A 20,801-nucleotide genomic window follows, 5' to 3' on the forward strand; every position below is an offset into this window, starting at 1 on the left:
TTAGTACTTCCGAATTAAGTATTATCTTGATAGTTTTTCTTAAAACAAACTTTTGCTATGAGTGTTTTGTAAAGCACCAACTCGCCAAGTCTAAATAAAAGAAAATGTGGGAAAAAACTAAGAGTTAAGCTTTTAGCAAAGGCAACAATCATAAATGACATTTTCAGCACAAACACAATGTTGACATCTATAGTTATATTTTGATAAAGACAGAGGAAAATACACATAGTCGTAAACAGCGCGTACAACAAAATTAAAGTAACAGACATTGACGCAAAGTTAAATCATGAAATGCAACCTTACCCGAACAAAAACGATGCATGATTTATCTAGAAGAGTCTTGATACCAATGTCCTTGACCTAGCCACACACAGAAGAAGTCGTAGACCTCCATGCTTTTCCAAGTTTTAATCTGTTTTATTGCGTAGAATGACGTCTGGAGCACCAGAGAGTTTGACATGTCTGGGAACGCGACCGACAGATAATCCTTGATATCATTTAACAAATATTTTATTGATAACGTATAGGGATATATTCTATTGCATAGTTTGATTTTTTGCTGGTATGTGCTTTTAATAGTAAGATCCAAGACCCTTACGTTCTCAGATAGTTCGCATTCTGTTTGTTGCACAGTAGCCATGTTGGTTTGGTGGCCCACCACTTCGTTTCCTTCCGTTCAAAAGTCTTGTGTCTGAACACAACCTAATGGAGAATTAGCTTGATGCATTTTGTAGATTTTTTTGTTGTTGTTCATTTAAAATCCAAATCCAAATCGTGACTTTAGTACCGAGGAATGTACTGAACTGTGAGAATGCCGTACAGTTACACACTGAGAACATATACAGTAAATAAGTGGTTGCCAAGATATGAGTGCTCTACTTGCATTTGTGAGATATTGTCAATCAATGTCCTTCAGATGATCTCCAGCCGTGTGCCACAATTAGGGATCGGTACCAATTCTCGATGCATGGGAATCAATACCCATAGGTATGAAAATATAGCATCATTAGATTTTATGTGAATCGATACCTGGTAGTACTGTCAGAATTTGATCGGTGCCTATAAAAGTACCAAATTCTGTACCCATCCATGTCCAAAATATCAACAAATTACTTTAAATAAAATACAAATCACAGCTTTTTGTCGGTCCTTTTAATAATTTTGAAGTACAGTATAACTTTTCTGTAAGACATCCTATTCAATTGTATTTCAGACCACACTAGTTATAAAACATACAATGTTTTACCAGTCAGAAACACTGCTACTTGTCTTTTGAACTGAAATGTAATTAGTGACTTTCTACATACATTTCTGTAGAGTCACGCAGAATCTCCATTCATCTAGTTACAGCTCAGCTTAGTGGGTTTTACATTGACAGGCTTCGCAGAATGGCCCTAATGTCAACAGCATGACTTTCCACAATTAAGCCTGAGCGTATGTAAGACTCTTGAGATTCCACAGAACAGCTACTTATCTTTTAGGAGACAACACCTGAATATCCCACAAAAGCGCACAGCATTTTTCAAATGGTATTAATTACTTAATCTATCAATATTTGACTGCAAATGAGGCAACCTTGCTATGTAACCTTGGCAACAGTAGAGCATGAACTCTTCAACACAAAAACAATCCTGCAAACAGCCTCAACCTTTGCAAGTTGTCTTCAAAGTTTCCATTCTTTATCAGTTAGCGTTTTCTGGCACCCTCCCTTCCTCCTTCACTCAGCTTTCTATTGCTGACAAGTTCACTTTGTACATCAGTCTATCGCAGCAATTTAACAGGCCACCGGATATTCCGAACAGGGTTCAGAATACTAACAGAGCTGGTGGCCCGTGTAACCAGAACTTTGATGATTAACACGGTTGACTCTAAAACATTTAAAAAGCAAGTTAATGTCCCTTGGGAACCCGGGGTTGCTTGAAATAACTTGAGATTTATGGCTATCAAACATGGACAAGGCTTAGCAACTTAGCTCAATGTGGGTTGAGATCAGGGGAGATTGTTGTGAGTTTGTCAGGGCTATATGAATAAATTGTGATTGATTGACCAAAGATACCCTGTGCCGTGAAAACTATTTGGAAATTTCATTGTTTTGAGAAAAAACAATAAGAGTGGTCATCATAGTTTCGGACACGATCATTGACACGATGCTGGGGTCGCCAAAACGTGGTGTCAATAAATTACTATTGTCCATAAAATGGACTCAAGTCACTGATCAGTCACTAAATTTATAGGATGGATTTCTTGATTATATTTTGTACACTACTGTATGTGGTTGACTTTATTAGACTATTTACCAGTACTTTATTACATTGTCACGCTATGAATAATGTAACTGAAATAGAAATCTCCCCCTGACCCTTTTCCATTCTATTCTTTGTCTGTCATGAGTTAACTTCAGCTCCCTGGCAAATAACACTCTGGGATGGGCTGAGAATTCAGGAAGTGACTCTGGTCGTCTCTATGGCAACGTTGAGGTCAACCTTGCATGGCCGGAGACCCCTCCTCAAACACAGAGGCCCAGAGGTCTGGATCAACACAAACAACCTAGCTTGGCCACACACACACACACACACACACACACACACACACACACACACATGCAACACATGCAGAGATTAAGTAAATCTGTAATAAACTGTACTGAACTCAAGAGGTGCCTTTGAGCATTAACAGCATATCACATGACAATAAAGTCTTGTGTCCATAAGACTGCAGGGGCGGGGTTTAGAAAAATTGCTTTGCTAAATACATTTTTATCTACATGCTACACTCCCAGATAGACAGACCAGAGGGGTCAATTTCAAGGCCCACAGGCCAAATATGGCCCTACATAAGATTTTACACTAAAATAATGTGCACCATGTCAAATATGTCGTAGATGCTGTGTGTCTTTAAATGACAGATATACTCTTGGGTGTACAGCCTCTTAAAAGTGTTGTAAGGAGCTTCTGTGTCCTTAAAATGGGTACTGCACTTTTTGGAATTTTTATCTTTTTTTTCCCCGGTGTCCTAAATAGTGTAAAACTGCTAGCAAGGGGCGGCTAACAAAACAGGTATTAGGGAGTCATCGAAAAACCCTCTAAAAAAAGCATCCATAAACTGCCACATCGCTCCATTTAAATGCCGGGACCTGCCTATTAACCAAGCCATAGTGATATTTTATTGTAAGAGCTAACACCTCAAAACTACTTTTATGGGGTAATAACACAGCTCCTTACTCACAGACACACTGCTCCCCAGGCCACTCGCTAAAATTAAGCTAGCTACGGAGCTGCTGCTGAATCTCCTCTATGTTTGGAAAAGTTAATGCTAGATTATAAAGAATGCCTTGTACTTGTATAGTACAAGGTTGTGGCCTTTGACCGAGGAGTTGGCCAACTTTGAAATTCCACACGTTACTAACTAAAACTCCGGGCCAACTAAATCACTGATTACTGGCTCTCAACATAAACCGGAAAACATCAATCAGAAAACTGAGCAAGATGATAGGTTGTTCTCAGCATTTTTTACATGAGCTGAATATGATCAATTTACCTACTCAACTGGTAGCACAAGTCTAGTGCTGAAATATACAACCATCGCATCTGTCAGCATCCCAGTGAGAGAGGACATTGTAAGTGACTCTTTTAGTATGTTGTTGATTAAACATATGACACTAGTCCTACTAGAGGTGGGGGAAATCATCGATTTTAGATGCATCTCAAATGGACGATTATAAAATTGATTAGTAAACTTCAATCATCGATAATCAGTGTATTTATTGTAAATAAAGTAATGCAGACAGTTCTAAAATTTGGCTGACTGCAGCGAGCCACCTCACGGAGAGACCCGACCAGCTCCTTTATTATAGGGCACTTATGTTCCAGTTTTTCACACCTTTTGAAATAAAAGTAATTGGAATTTATTTAACTCTCTCTTATTACACATGCTCGGTTTTTAAAAGTTGCAAGCGATTAACGTGTATTTACTGAAACAAAAAGAAACGTAACTACATCAATATAAATAAATTACAAATGCATCAATAATACATTTTGAATCAAATTGTGGCTCCTGAATCGTAATCGATACGTGAGGTGCCCAATGATTCCCCACCTGTAAGTCCTAAATGCTAACACTTGGACAATGGCTTAATGTTTCACTATAGTAGGGTCTGCTTAGCACCCAGCTTCTAAATCTTGTAGTTCATCCTCCGTATAGTCAAGCTCAAACAAATAAGGTCCTGAATCTTCATATGTCCCAAAGTAGTCGTCATCTCTCACCAAGTCTGCCATGATGAGCAGTAGCAAACACAGAACACGCTATCGATATTGTTGTTGTTGACGGATGTAGCATTCCTTACTATCACCCAGTGAAATCAATGCATGTATATAAAATGTTGTTGCAGGTTTTTTAATGTTTTATAGGGGCTTTTATAGGCAAAGTAAATACATTTTTGTTACCTATATTGTTAGTCCTATTTACAACGTATAGAAACGTTCCATGTAGGGATTGTGGATGGGGGGCAAACATCACTTACAGAGTCTGCATCTGCAAAAAAGACAATGTCAGACAACATTCGTCCAAGTGTAAATAGGGTTTTGTATCCTTTTACAAAGAACTGGAGATGAAGACTCCATCCATCCATTTTCATACCTGCCAACTTTTGAAATCAGAAAAACCTAGTACCCAGGGTCCAGGGGCCGCAGGCCCCGGTAGGTCCAGGACAAAGTCCTGGTGGGGGGTTCAGGCTTCGCCCCCCGACGCAAAATGATTATTAGCATTCAGACTGGTTAAAATGTTGCTAAAACCATCACTTTTCTATCAGTCACAGTGACTTTTCAAAACAAAAATATTACAGCAAAAATCATATGGGTTGATTGACATGTTTATTCTGTAAGCTAACTTCAATAGTTTGAAATTATTTTGACAGTTAATGCCAGTTATCCTGTCAACCTTTCACAAGACTTCAATTTGTTAATTGAAAGTATAAACAGTATAAACACTTTTTACAGTAAACAAATGGTAAAACAGTACTAAACAATTCCATTAAAAAAAAAATGGGTGTCATTATTAACTTTCTGTCCAAGCTTGTATAATCTACTGCCTTGTTCAATTGTAAAAAATATTCTGTGCCTAAAATTAACATTTCTATCACAATTATCATACTGTAAACATGGTAAGCTAACTTCATTAAAATTAATGGTCCTGTCAATAGCATGGAATTACAATTCAAATGTAGTTTTTTTGTAAGCCTTTCAAAAGAATTCAAAATATGAAAAATTAATGAAAATTAATTTAAGCCATCAGACACTTGAAAAGTGGCACATCACATCTCTAATGTAATCATTTTAACTTTTCAACAGAAATAGCACTGCAAAAATATTAAGGACATACTTCTGTATTTTGGTAGTTATGCTGTCAACATTTAACAAGATTTCTTCAACTTGGACTTGAAAGCATAAATAGTATAAACACTTTTAACAGTATAACAGTACTAAACAATTCCAATAGATAACATTGGTGTCATTACCTTTTTGTGGCTAAAATCCGAAAAACGTTGAAAGTTTTCCACTTGTATCGCTAGCAACGGCATTAGACTTGTGTTTTTTTGTCCCAACGTGGTCTTTTACATCGCTATTTCCTCCGTGTCCGATCGAAAAATCTTGTCTGCACAAGGTGCAATTCGCGTAGTTTTCACCCTTTTTGGAACGGATAATTATTCCCGGATAGGCTTTTGAATATTCTTCACGGAATGACTGCAGTTTTCTTTTCGGTTTAAGACTCGTTTGCGATTTTTCTCCGGCTGATTCCATGATCGTTCGCTCGTTTGGAAACAATGGCCTCGTGCTTGGCAGCGGTGCTATAAATAGCCTCGCGCATTTAAAAAAAAATTTTTTTTTTTAATTAATGAAAAACCGTATTTTTTATCACTGCAACCGTAACCCGGAATAGGTTGATGAAAACCGTACTAATTACAGGAAAACCGGAGTAGTTGGCAGGTATGCATTTTCTACCGCTTATTCCCTTCGGGGTCGCGGGGGGGGCGCTGGAGCCTATCTAATTTAGATATTGAAAAATATATCCTTGTTTCTACATACAGCAGACAGTGTGTTGATCTCATCTCAACGTTTAGTTTCACCTGAGATAACAACTTGGTAATCCTGTTGTATCAATATGTGTACAACAGGCTAATTGAAGCCATTCATGCAGTAATAACACATTTGCTTGTTAATTTGTCTTGCAAATGTCATTTTCATTTTAGCAATATTATGATGCAATATAATACAATGAATGTTTTGGTACATATCGTTATATGGGTTACCACTATGCAAACAGAGTTCACTGATGCACAGTAAGTTTTTCTCAAAAGGCATCAACGAGGGTCCCAATAAAAATGACACCCTGAGATAAAGTATTGTCTTTTCTGACCGGACTCCTATGATGTCTTGTTGGAATAATTCATACATTTTCCTAACTGTGCTTCATCCACATATTCTGCCTGGGAACCAAAGCAGCCATTGTCCCAAAGGAGGGTAAAGAGCATGGATAGTCATGGCTCTAGGGCAAAGGTTGGCAACCTTTACCATCAAAAGAGCTATTTTCCCTTCTTAAAAAAAAGTCTGTATTTGCAAACTTGATACAACAACAACTTATACACTTTTAAAAGTTTAAATCTTAATTTTATAGGCAAAGGAATGTGTCCATGCAGAATTAAACTATTTTTTAAAGGGTATGTATTCATGGTTAGCTTCCAGCAGGGGTTACACACTCAAGAAGCCAACATCTCTCTCATCACACGCACACACTAGGGATGTAACGATTAACTGTACTAAAGGGCAATTGCACTTTTTAAATTTTGCCTATTGTTCACAATCATTATGAAATATATGACGGAGGATTGTAATTTTTGTATGCATTCTAACTCGTAAATAAATGTAAATAAACGTCCGCTTACCATGGAGCCAATGGAATGTCCTCCATTCCGCTGATAAAACCCAATAAAACAACTTCCAAAAAGCACCAACAATATTTGATTTACATTTTGTGACTTGAATATTAACCAAGTATTAGTGATAACACAGACAAACTATTTATAGCAGAGCCGTGATCACTAGAATGTGTGCCTATGTTTACCTCATCGAGTGATAAGCTGCTTCTGCGCTGCCCTGCTCATGAACGTTTATTCTAAATCATATATCATGCCTCTTACCTGGATAGTAGAAGGACGAGGATTTGACAAGTTGGTACACTTTGACAGCTAACTTAGACCCAGAATGGCGAGAACGACACAAAAGGACGCTTGGTTCCACCCCATTTCTTCGCGAGGATTAAGACTCATTTTTCATCTAAAACGGGAATATAACAAGATTCTATCATTTGGCATCCTAATAACAGCAGACCTTGTACAGTAAGTAATGTTTTATTATGTTTGTTAGCTCTCATGAAGTCTGCAGTGAGTAATAATCAGTGATGTTGTTGAAGAAAACAAGCAAACGTGATGCGTTTTGTAAATTAATGCGCCGTGTATGCTTAAAATGATCAAAATATGTAAATATTAAATATTATTAATGAACCTGTTACTACATTACATATATACTTACAGTATGTATATAAAACCTTAATGGAGGTTTTTGGATGTTTTTAAGCACTTTATAGGCAGAATAGAGCGACTCCTATAGGCTCCATTGTAAGCAGACTTTTGATCCCATGTATTTAATATTTACAATGCATGAACAAAGAGAAACATATGTGATCTTGACTTGCATAAGGATTGTGAATGATAGGCAAAAAATCCCCAAAAAGTGCAGTTCCCCTTTAATGATAAACCGCGATAAAAATCCTGAGGGTTAGTATTATTGTTTTGAATTAAAATTATCGACGAACCTTGATTGATAACCAAACTTTGATATACTCTAGCTAGCCTAAATACTAACATGAATACAAGAGACACTAACATATTTGCCCATTAAAAAAACTACAAACACCAATCTACATTTATATAAATACATTGCTGTCTGAGTAACTAAACTATTCAATTGTGCACACTGAACCTACAAGCTGTGCTATAGAAGAAAGCGATTGATTTATACACGGAGGAATACAACAAAGGCGGAGGTGTCTAAAACAGGAGGTAAACCCACAAACCATAAGTGAAGAGCACAAGGTACGTTTTGCCTTTATCAATTAAAAAAACAAAAAAAAACACTCAAACCTTTACAAATTAAAATGGACGAAGATAAACATATTTAAACATTGAAATAACATAATATGGCTCTTAAGAAGCCAGAACAATAGGTAATGTTTCTCCTGCCAAGAAAGTATTTAGTGTCGATTTACTTTTTTTTTTTCCAAATCAAACTTGGTTAAAAGATTTCATTGTGTGTGCTTTCTAAGCACCTTCAACAATACCGCGATAACAATAATAATAATAATAATAATAATAATAATAAAAGTGACCATTTTGGTCACAACAACAATGATATGAAACAGTTATATTGTTACACCCCGAACGCAAGCACACTCACTTCCTCCACATTTATCTTGCTTTTCTTTGTGCTAATCCAATGACCAGTCAGTCAGGACACATTCACGACAGTCAGAAATAATGAAAGCATTTCCCCCAACCCCCGTCCTGGTGTTTCTTCTCTGAAAGGAACAATAAGCAGGCTGAAAAGCCACATTCGACTCCAGAGTTGAAAATTGCTGACCCCTGCTCTAGGGTCACTTGTTATTGATTTTCCTTTAAATGAACTTACCTCTGTGATTTGGGGGTAAAGGGTTACAAGTGATCAAATCATAAGTCAAAGTTTGCTGAAAATTACTAATTTACTTTACAAAACACATCAAGACTAGTAAACATAAATATTCCTTACATATTAAGAGAGGGGTGTCAAACGTATTTTCCATTGAGGGCCACATCACAGTTATGGCTGCCTACAGAAGGCCATTTGTAACAGTAAAAATAAACACACACACACACACACACACACACACATACATACATACATACATACATACATACATATATATATATATATATATATATATATAAATAAAAAATAGCCTCAAAATAATATTACGCAATTGCCTATGCATTTGATCATATTTTTAAACAGGCAAAATTGATGGATAACTTGCTTTCCAATCACAAGCCAAGGTGACTCAGGTATTTATTTTTACAAAATAAATTGTGATACAGTATATACTGATATTTTTTGCATGATCATATATTAAATTTTAAATGTGTGCGATTTCATGCAGTAGATCATTTTTTTCCTGTCAAAACAAACATTTAGTAAGATGAAGTCATTTATTGACACATTATTTCCAGGATTTCATGGGCCACATAAAATGATGTGGCCATCCAGAATTGGCCCCCGGGTTTTGAGTTTGTTTGTTTGAAGCTCTCGTACTAAGATATAAGTTAAATCAGTGGTGTGCCGTCAAGGCCAGCAAGGCCTTCTCTGCTGGCCTAACATAACCAGAAATCATGATCATAATTAAAGATAAAAGTAATTTTTAGTTTACTTTCTCTAAATATCTAAAAGTATTCATATTCTCTTCATGTCATATTATGCTCCTTCCAGCGCTGTTGTTTTTAGTTTATAGAGTTTTAATCTAATCAGAACTCAGCTAGCTTATGTTGCCATGCTGTACCAAATCTGCCAGAAGCCTTCAGATTCAGCAATGCGGGTGTCCGTGCACTGGAAGTGAACGGACACATACAGTGATAGACAGTTGCAATAGCCAATCAGATCACGCGTTGTTGTCAGTAAGGCCTTCTAGATGGTCTCAGGCAGATATTAATTGTGATGTTATGAGCCAGGTAACATAAGAACTTCATTACCCAGCATGTCACAGTAGTGAAGAGCATGCAGTAGCCCCATTTAGGTTGTTTACTGTAGACATGCTGGCAGCGGGATGTGTTTGATGAGCACGCTGTAGAGTAAACTTTAATAACTCAGGCAACATGCCTCGTCTGCATCTTTTATGATTAGACAAGACAACGCATATATTTGCAAGGCCATTTTCAAAAATGATATTTAAAAATAAACTACATTTTGTGCGACCATGTCCGGAAGCTAGCTTAGCTGTCGATGAAATGTGAGTTCAGATATTTTATTTCTTTATTTTTTCACTTTTAAAATGTTTTTTGCAATTTTAATTTTGACAGTACCAAATAAAATATTTTTCATTGCTGATGCGGGTTTATTGATTTTTAAATGCGCCAGAAAATAACCCGTTTTGTACAATGCCCAGTAGTGCGTAAATGTGTTTCTGTATAGTATTTCTCCAGCAATGGTCATGTGGGGACATACATTATGGTATTTTGAGAGGTAAGCATTGAAGTCGGACATCACTGAAGGCCTAGGTGGGAAACGCACGGCCCGCCACTGAGTTAAATATGTCATGTTAGCATATAAACATTTTTGTATTTGTCAATATGTTATAACAGTGATTCTCAAACTGTGGAACATGTCCCACTAGTACAGGGGTCGGCAACCTTTACCAATCAAAGAGACATTTTGACCAGTTTCACAAATTAAAGAAAACAATGGGAGCCACAAAAATCTTTTGAAATTTAAAATGAAATAACACTGCATACAAAGTTTTTTTTCTTGCTTTGTGCTATGTTTAAACCAGGGGTCTCAGAGACGCGGCCCACACCTTAATATGAAATTAGTGCGTCCCGCGGGTTTTATATGAATGGCGCTTGACAGCGTCATGGTTGTCAACCCTCCCGATTTTTCCAGCAGACTACTAATTTCAAGACAACTGTTCTCTCGAACGTGCCGTGATGGTACAGCATTTAGCGCCCACTACAACCAGCGTGCCGGACCAGCCACACGTTGTATCGGGCTTCTGCTTGCTCACGTAAGTGACAGCAAGGCATACTTGGTCAACAACCACACAGGTTACACTGACTGTGGCGGTATAAAAAACTTTAACACTCTTACTAATAATGCGCCACACTGTGAACCCACACCAAACAAGAATGACACATTTCGGGAGAACATCTGCACCGTAACACAAAATAAACACAACAGAACAAATACCCAGAATCCCATGCAGCCCTAACTCTTACGGGCTACATTATACACCCCCGCTACCACCAAACCCCGCCCACCTCAACCGACGCACAGAGAGGGGGGGGGGGGGGGGGGGGGGTGTTGATGTGTGAGCAGGGTGGGGTGGGGGCGGGGTTTGGTAGTGGGGGTGTATAATGTAGCCCGGAAGAGTCAGGGCTGCATGGGATTCTGGGTATTTGTTGTGTTGTGTTTATGTTGTGTTAAGGTGCAGATGTTCTCCCGAAATGTGTTTGTCATTCTTGTTTGGTTTTGGTTCAAAGTGTGGCGCATTATTAGTAAGAGTGTTAAAGTTGATTTATATGGCCACCGTCAGTGTATCCTGTGTGGCTGTTGACCAAGTATGCCTTGCTGTCACTTACGTGTGCAAGCAAAAGATGCATATAACAAAAGGCTGGGCTGGCACGCTGTTTACACAGATTGTAGAGGGCGCTAAATGCTGTACCACCATGGCACGCCTTTATTAGTATTCTAAGGGTGAAAATCGGAGAATATAAATCCCGGGAGTTTTCTGCGAGAGGCACTGAAATCCGGAAGTCTCCTGGGAAAATCGGGGGGGTCGGCAAGTATGCAGCTGAGCCGCATCAGAGTGATCAAAGAGCCGCATGCGGCTCCGGAGCCGCGGGTTGCCGACCCCTGCACTAGTAGTACATTCATTACATTACATTAAGTGGTATGCCAAAGAATCACTTAAAGTACAATTTTTTAGTTTCCTAAATTCAAACAGAGTGTTACTGTTCAAACTGTGTGGCCAAAAATGTTGAATATACCTGTAAATAAAATGAATACTTGGGCCTACTATGCTAATGTATTTGAATGTTGTTACATTAAGTGGTATGCCAAAGAATCACTTAAAGTACAATTTTTTAGTTTCCTAAATTCAAACAGAGTGTTACTGTTCAAACTGTGTGGCCAAAAATGTTGAATATACCTGTAAATAAAATGAATACTTGGGCCTACTATGCTAATGTATTTGAATGTTGTTACATTAAGTGGTATGCCAAAGAATCACTTAAAGTACAATTTTTTAGTTTCCTAAATTCAAACAGAGTGTTACTGTTCAAACTGTGTGGCCAAAAATGTTGAATATACCTGTAAATAAAATGAATACTTGGGCCTACTATGCTAATGTATTTGAATGTTGGTCATTACGGTGGTACTTGTTGAAACAAGTTTGAATACGACTGAACACATATTTGACAGAGACAATTTGACCACTTATTTGTACTGTACATCCTCTGAGATCGGGTGTCACCTGCAGTAGATATATCCATCCAATATTCTACCGCTTGTCCCTTTCGGGGTCGCGGGGGTTGCTGGAGCCTATATTCAGCAGACGTTAGTTTTAATTACTTCAGATATTCTATCCCGAAACATGTAACTTTGACAAAAGAAAAACGTGGAAAAGTCCACTGCAGAGGACGCGAGTTCTCGGGAGGATATATTCCATCATCCATGTTAAAATGTCTTCAAAGGAAGCGGAAGTAGGACCGCAATGTGGGACGCAATGACAAACAAAACAAATGTATACATACACATTAACCAATAATGAAGTAGTTGAATATACAATTAGAATGAATAAGAAGGTGACTTGCTCTTCGACGATATTCAGTAACGTGCAGTAAGGTTAGTCGTCTAGGGATTCCGGATGTAACTTGAACTTACCATGAGTACTTCATGCCGACACAAGTTGTGGGAAAGAAAGGCTTTCGGGCACTTTGCATATCAGGATGAAAAGGCAGCTTCCACCCCTCTCAAAACGTCAAAGATGTTAGGCTAAACGTCTTATGGAGGTCAAAAGCGAACTTCAGTGTTTCGTCAACGATGTGATTCACTTGTCTTTCACGTCCAGCGTCGAGGAAAATATGAAGTCTGTGTAACTCCCGCTGGTTTTAAACTGGAATTCTTCAGGAGAGTCTTTGGAAAGCACAACGAATACAAGTTTCTTGTTGAAAAGTTGTGTCGTCGATGCTGACGGAGGTTTTTGTAGGCGCACGAGTGGACGTCGTCCTGCCCCCTTTGCTCTGACCACTGGGGTTTTCTTTAGCGCCTGGTCACACAGCCACCCAGTTTCCGGTTTGTATGGTTCCATTCAAAATAGCATTATAATTAAAAGTATAATTCTATATTCTAACGACACAAGTATAATAAATAAACAATATTTGATCTACCTTGTATGATTTCATAACCATTGCAGATGCAGTACAGTACATGGTGGACGTTCTTACATACACGCAAAGCCTTTATTTTGGAATTAATTATTTAGTGGTGTGTTTTTGTCTGGCTATGTTTAACTTGACTGGACTATACTCACCTTGCAGAAGCAGTCTCTGTAAATTGATTTATTTTCAAATGTCAGCCCAAGTTGTTATAATAAATTATATATATATATATATATATATATATATATATATATATATATATATATATATATATAATTAACAAAGTACTATGCATTCAACCCTCTAAATGCATTCAAAATTTAATTTAGCATTAAACAGGGATGCATAAAAAGGCAAACACGAAGACCACGCTCCATTTTTTTGTTTCAACCCTGTCGAAATAAATGTATAGAATATATAAACAAGTAGATTTCTGTCTTTTTTAACTCTAAACTTATTTACACGTGTTGAAAAGTTCAAAATGTGTGTTGGCCCATCGCAGGCAACAATTGTTTCTTATGGCGAAGATGACTCATTTAAGTAACAAGACATGACAACATGAGTGAATTTTTAGCACATGAAATATAGCCACATGGCATCTATACTAGTAGCACATTGACATTAATCATATTTAAACAAAAATATATTTTAAGAATAAACAAGCCATGTATACTTGTATGGGGTAAGAGGACTGTCCTGTGATTTGAAACATATTTGTGGGCGGCATGGCGTAGTGGGTAGAGCAACCGTGCCAGAAACCTGAGTGTTGCAGGTTCACTCCCCGCCTCTTACCATCCAAAAATCTCTGCCGTTGTGTCCTTGGGCGGGACTCTTCACCCTTTGCCCCCGGTGCCACTCACACCGGTGAATTGAATGATGAATGATAGGTGGTGGTCGGAGGGGCCGTTGGCGCAAATTGCAGCCACGCTTCCGTCAGTCTACCCCAGGGCAGCTGTGGCTATGAAAGTAGCTTACCACCACCAGGTGTGAATGATTGATGGGTTCTACATGTAAAGCGACTTTGGGTACTTAGAAAAGCGCTATATAAATCCCAGTTATTATTATTATTATTATTATATTTAAATATACAGAAAAATAAATGAGTCAATTTACTTTTAGCCCTCCAGTGGCCCACAGAGCCTTTGAATGATGCCACTACCTGTGGACCATAATAATTTTAATGTAATTAATTTAACTTTGCTTTTTTTTTTAAAGAGAGAAAATACTATAGTACACGTTAGATAAGGGATCAAAAATAATGTGAAAAAACATAACATTTCTGCAGTATAAAATAATCACATTTCATACTGATAAGTCTAATTTTAGGAAACTGGGACAGGCAGAAAATGTGTATAAGTAGTTTAGTTTCATCTTTTGAATTGTATTTATTAAATATCATATCAACATGCAGGAAACTATTCTTTTTTTAGACCAAACATTCATTCATAACATTGCAAAGTTTTATTTGTGCTACACTGTAGCCTATATTTAAATATATATTTTCAATGACATTGGTATATTGACTCAGATTTGTTTGCAATGTCTTTTGACCAGCTCAAATGAATATTGTATTTACTTGAATCATATTGATTATTTATGCTGGGACAACATGTCTAATACAAACTTGTAATTGTGCCTCAATTCAAATATGAAAAATAAATGGAATATTTTCTGTAGGTCACTATTGCTATGAGTGTCAACTAATACCCACATCACACTGGGGCTTTCAGTGTAAACACTATACTCCTCCACCCAGAGGTTTACTGTATTTTATCTGCTCATAGATCTTCATACCTGTAGCTTTATAGTTTCCACACAAAACAAAAAAAGAAATAACATGGTGGAAAAACACAGCAGGGTTATGTGGGCCTAGTGACTTGTTTAATGTGCACAAGCCGTTCTCGTAGCATTTAATTCTCTAGCACAGGGGTGTCAAACTCAAATACAGAGTGGGACAAAATTTAAAACTGAACAAATCCGTGGGCCAAGGTTAAATAAATAAATGATACATGGGTTGTACTTGTATAGCGCTTTTCTACCTTCAAGGTACTCAAAGCGCTTTGACACTACTTCCACATTTACCCATTCACACACACATTCACACACTGATGGAGGGAGCTGCCATGCAAGGCGCTAACCAGCACCCATCAGGAGCAAGGGTGAAGTGTCTTGCTCAGGACACAACGGACATGACGAGGTTGAACAAATTAACCTTTTTGATAGGGGCCCAAACAAGTTTTGCATTAAATATTGAACAAGCACTATACCGCCCTATAGCTCGGTTGGTAGAGCGGCCGTGCCAGCAACTTGAGGGTTGCAGGTTCGATCCCCGCTTCCGCCATCCTAGTCACTGCCGTTGTGTCCTTGGGCAAGACACTTTACCCACCTGCTCCCAGTGCCACCCACACTGGTTTAAATGTAACTTAGATATTGGGTTTCACTATGTAAAGCGCTTTGAGTCACTAGAGAAAAGCGCTATATAAATATAATTCACTTCACTTCACAAGCAAGGCTTATATAACTTTATAGTGACATGCAAAATCGAGTTTCAAATAATAATAATAATAATTAAAAAATATCAATGGCATATCAAACACAATTTAAATAAAAATTGAATGCCTCTTTTCTATTTCCAGCCTTCTGAGGTAAATATCAACATTAACTTTTTCCACAGGCTAATAAATTTGAAAATAAAATAATGAATAAACCAACCATTCATGGCTTTAAACTGCTCAGTTTGCAACACACTGATCTAATCTGATGTGCCCAAGCCAGATACCTGCCATCTTTTCTTGGATGCTAGTTCATTAATGTCGGGGCTCAGGCTTTTAGTCTTGGGGGCATGCCTTACAGGCACTGCTTTTAACGTCCTCTACGAGCTGACGTCACGTCCGCTTTTCATCCCTTCTAACAACGTGCCCGCCCAGTCACAAGATATGAGCGGCTTCTGTACACATACATACACGCACGCACGCACACACACACGCACACACACACACACACACACACACACACACGTAAATGCAAAGCATACTTCATCAACAGCGATACAGTTTACACTGAGAGTGGCCGTATAAGCAACTTTAACATTGTTAGAAATATACGCCACACTGTGAATCCACACCAAACAAGAATGACAAACACATTTTGGGAGAACATCCGCACAGTAACACAACATAAACACAACAGAACAAATACCCACAACCCTTTGCAGCACTAACTCTTCCGGGACGCTACAATATACACCCCCGCTACCTCCAAAACCCGCCAGCCCCCCACACACACATACACACACCTTGTAGCGTTCCGGAAGAGTTAGTGCTGCAAAGGGTTCTGGGTATTTGTTCTGTTGTGTTTATGTTGTGTTTCTGTGCGGATGTTCTCCCGAAATGTGTTTGTCATTTTTGTTTGGTGTGGATTCACAGTGTGGCGTATATTTCTAACAATGTTAAAGGTTTTTATACTGGCACCCTCAGTGTAACCTGTATCGCTGAAGATCAAGTATGCGTTGCATTCACTTCTGTGTGCGCGCCAAAGCCGCACATATTACGTAACTGAGCCAGCACTCGTTGGATTGGACGAAAAGGGGATGTTACAATTCTTGGGAGGGGCACTGAAATTTGGGAGTCTCCCGGGAGGTTTGGCAAGTATGAGAATTAGCGGTGTACCACTACCGCCGCTGTATATAATCTGCGGGCCAGCTCTAGTGTTAATTTGATATCACCTCACGGGCCAAGTGAAATTACATGGCGGGCCAAATTTGGCCCGCGGGCCAGAGTTTGACACACATGCTCTAGCATGTAGCTGGGTTGCACAGTCCACAGTGGTCCATGAGAGCTCTTACATTGGGCATACATTTATATTTATATTATGTTCTTATAGAGAAAAATGCATACTGGATTGGTGTAAGGTGAGGATAATGTGTGTTCTTTCCTCTGTGGTTGGGTGAGTTATTGAGTTAACATGTGCCAGTTCCCAAAGAGAGGGGGGATCATGTTCTCCTTCAGAATGCCAGAGTACATGTTAGAATTCATGTTACCCCCAACGAACCACATCTCCCCAGAGTTGTCAGCACTCATGCAGAAGTTTGACACGAGGTAAGATCATATTGTCTTGGTGTTCATTAATTGCCAGCTATTTGATAATAATGAGGGTGTGCTGACATTTTTTTCAGTAGATAATAAATCTATACAGCTATACAAGCTAAACGTTGAGTACTCTAAAGTGTGTGGAGCTATAGTAGGGCTTTCATTTACATTTAAATGAAACACTACATTTGAAACAAACAAAACAATATACATTTTATGTGAATTTTGAAAAGGATGTGTCTTCAAAATAAAAATTAGTTTTTCATGTCCGATATAGTTATGATCCACTCGAGTCATTCTTTTTAATAGATGATTTATTCTTATTTTACTTTGTCATATATTTTAATATTTAAGACAACACATTTCAGATAAAACATTTTTTGTACAATTTCTAAATCTTTTTTTTTAAATTTTCATATACAGTAGTATACCACCATTTACAGGCTTGAATGGTTCTGTGACAAAGTTTTAAGTCAAAACACTTGTATCTCAAATCAAAATCTCCCACTGAAATTAAATTGTATCAATTTATTTGTAGCTTGCCCCCCAAAAAGCTCAATTTTCACAGGCAACATGCCTTTTAAAACAAAAACAATTAAAAATAATAATAATTGTATTAAAAACAATATAGTATGATAGAATTAACTAATAACAACTACAGTAGTTTTATTAAGTAATGTAATAACAATGTACAGCATTTACCTTGGAGAGTCGACTCCTGCGGTATCTCCAAGCTGCCTTTCCATCAAACACACCATCAGCAGTTTTCCATATGTTCATGGAGAAATGTATACCATTTGGATATTACTTTAACACCCTTAACTGACTCATTCTGCTTCTGTATGGTGCAGACTACAGTAACAGTGATACGCTCAAATTGCTTCGCCAAGTTGGCGACAAACCCCGTCATGTTTTTGATTGATTATGTCTTTCCTTAATTCAATGAATATCATCCACTTCTACTCAGTACTATCCTTCACACTCACTTTTTCTTTCCCATGGTAGGAAAACATAGTTACGTCCATCTCTAGCTAAGTCCAGATGTTTTGGTTGGATCTTATGGAGTTCACTGTGACATTTGATACACCAACTAATGGTGGGGATGCTTGTAACTTAAAGCATAACAATTATCTGAGAGACAGACAAATATGGAGAAGCAGTTGGCATAGAAGTCCACTCTCCAAGGTAAATAATGTACAATATTATTACATTACTTTGTAAAACTACTCTAGTTGTTTGTAGTGCATTCTATTGAATTGTTTGTATACAACATGTATTATAAAGGTTTAATTTTCTTTTTAAAATGATGTGTTTGGAGGCGGGCAAGCACAAATTAAATTGATTTCAATTAATTTCAGAGGGAGACGTCGATTTGAGATACAAGTGTTTTGACTTTGAAGCTCCGTCACAGAACCAACCAAGCTCGCAAATTGAGGTACGACTGAACTACTCAATGTGCATTTTGCAGTGATGTAGAATTGCAAGCTGTCATACTGAGATATTACATTTTGTAATCTGAACATTAACAACTCCTTGTTTTACGAAAATTCCAGTCATAGATAAATGAAAAGCTTACATTGTTAAAATTGTAAACACTGGAGAAAATGTACGATAGCTCATATTGTGCTCAATGTGCTGGTAATATGTCCGGAAATGCAGTATAGTGTCATTTGACATAGGATATATGGCCTACGAGGTAAACTCTAATAAAAAGTAGATGGAAATCTTTTTCTATGGAATCACACAAATGATCTTATCCATTTTCTACCGCTTGTCCCTTTTGGGGTCACGGGGAGTGCTGGAGCCTATCTCAGCTGTATATTCTAAAGAAAATTGTACCTTCTTTCCAAATGTAACTGTATGATCTGGAGTCTATCTCAGCTGACTTCGGTACCTGAACTGGTCGCCAGCCAATCACAGGCTACACTGGAGTAGACACAAACATATGTACCAGGCCGTCCCTATATTTCTGTATGATGTCTGACAGTAGCATCCTCTAGTGGCAGCAAATTATAAAACACACTCTGATTACAAGATCTTCAGGAAAACGATTTAATTAATTTAAAAAAATCCCCTTTAAATTGTATTGGCAATTGGATTATACTTGTAAAGCGCTTTTCTACCTTCATGGTACGCTTTGACACTATTTCCACATTCACCCATTCACACACTGATGGCGGGAGCTGCCATGCAAGGCCCAAACCACGACCCATCAGGAGCAAGGGAAAAGTGTCTTGCTCAAGAACACAACAGAAGTAACTAGGAAATCGAACCAGGAACCCTCTATCACACGAGCCCCGCCGTCCCCTTTTAAGAACCAGGTTTAAGGGTTTAAAAAATTAATAAAACAAGAGTGTCTATTTTATGTACTGTAAATGTGACTCCTTTTCTCATAAAAAGGCAGAGAAGCAACAAACAATTTACTAAAATCTTTATTTGAATGTCATCTTTAACAACTTTTTGTAAGTACTAGTCAAAGGTAAACATGATTACTAATGAAAGTTAAAGTACCAGTAGAGTGGAAAATCACAAAATGCCACAAATTCAGTCACACATTTTGAATATTCTGCTCCGAACGTCTTCGGTAATTTCTGTAGATTGATGTCACTGGAGGAACACTTCTGCATCTGACCATAGTATCAGATCAGTCATACTGGAAATACATATGGTTTTCTCTTTTTTATGAATTCTAAGTCATAGATAAATAAATACATAAACAGTCCATCAACTCTCTCGTTTGAGTCACACATCAAGAGTGTTACTAAACGGCCTTCTTTCTTCTCGATAATATCGCTAAAATTTGTTCCATTTTGTCCACTAGCGACGCTGAGATCATTATTCATGCGTTCGTAACGTCTCGTCTCGATTACTGTAGCGTATTATTTTCGGGTCTCCCTAGGTCTAGCATTAAAAGATTACAGTTGGTACAAAATGCGGCTGCTAGACTTTTAAAAGAACAAGAAAGTTTGATCATATTACGCCTATACTGGCTCACCTGCACTGGCTTTCTGTGTACTTAAGATGTGACTTTAAGGTTTTACTACTTACTGTACGTATAAAATACTACATGGTCTAGCTCCATCCTATCTTGCCGATTGTATTGTACCATATCCATATGTCCCGGCAAGAAATCTGCGTTCAAAGAACTCCGGCTTATTAGTGATTCCCAGAGCCCAAAAAAAGTCTGCGGGCTATAGTGCGTTTTCTATTCGGGCTCCAGTACTATGGAATGCCCTCCCGGTAACAGTTAGAGATGCTACCTCAGTAGAAGCGTTTAAGTCCCATCTTAAAACTCATTTGTATACTCTAGCCTTTAAATAGACCCCCTTTTTAGACCAGTTGATCTGCCGTTTCTTTTCCTTTCTCCTCTGCCCCCCTCTCCCTTGTGGAGGGGGGGACACAGGTCCGGTGGCCATGGATGAAGTGTTGGCTGTCCAGAGTCGGGACCCGGGGTGGACCGTTCGCCTGTGCATCGGTTGGGG

The sequence above is a fragment of the Nerophis lumbriciformis genome, linkage group LG02 (assembly GCF_033978685.3).
Source record: "Nerophis lumbriciformis linkage group LG02, RoL_Nlum_v2.1, whole genome shotgun sequence".
NCBI classification, from domain to species: Eukaryota; Metazoa; Chordata; class Actinopteri; order Syngnathiformes; family Syngnathidae; genus Nerophis; species Nerophis lumbriciformis.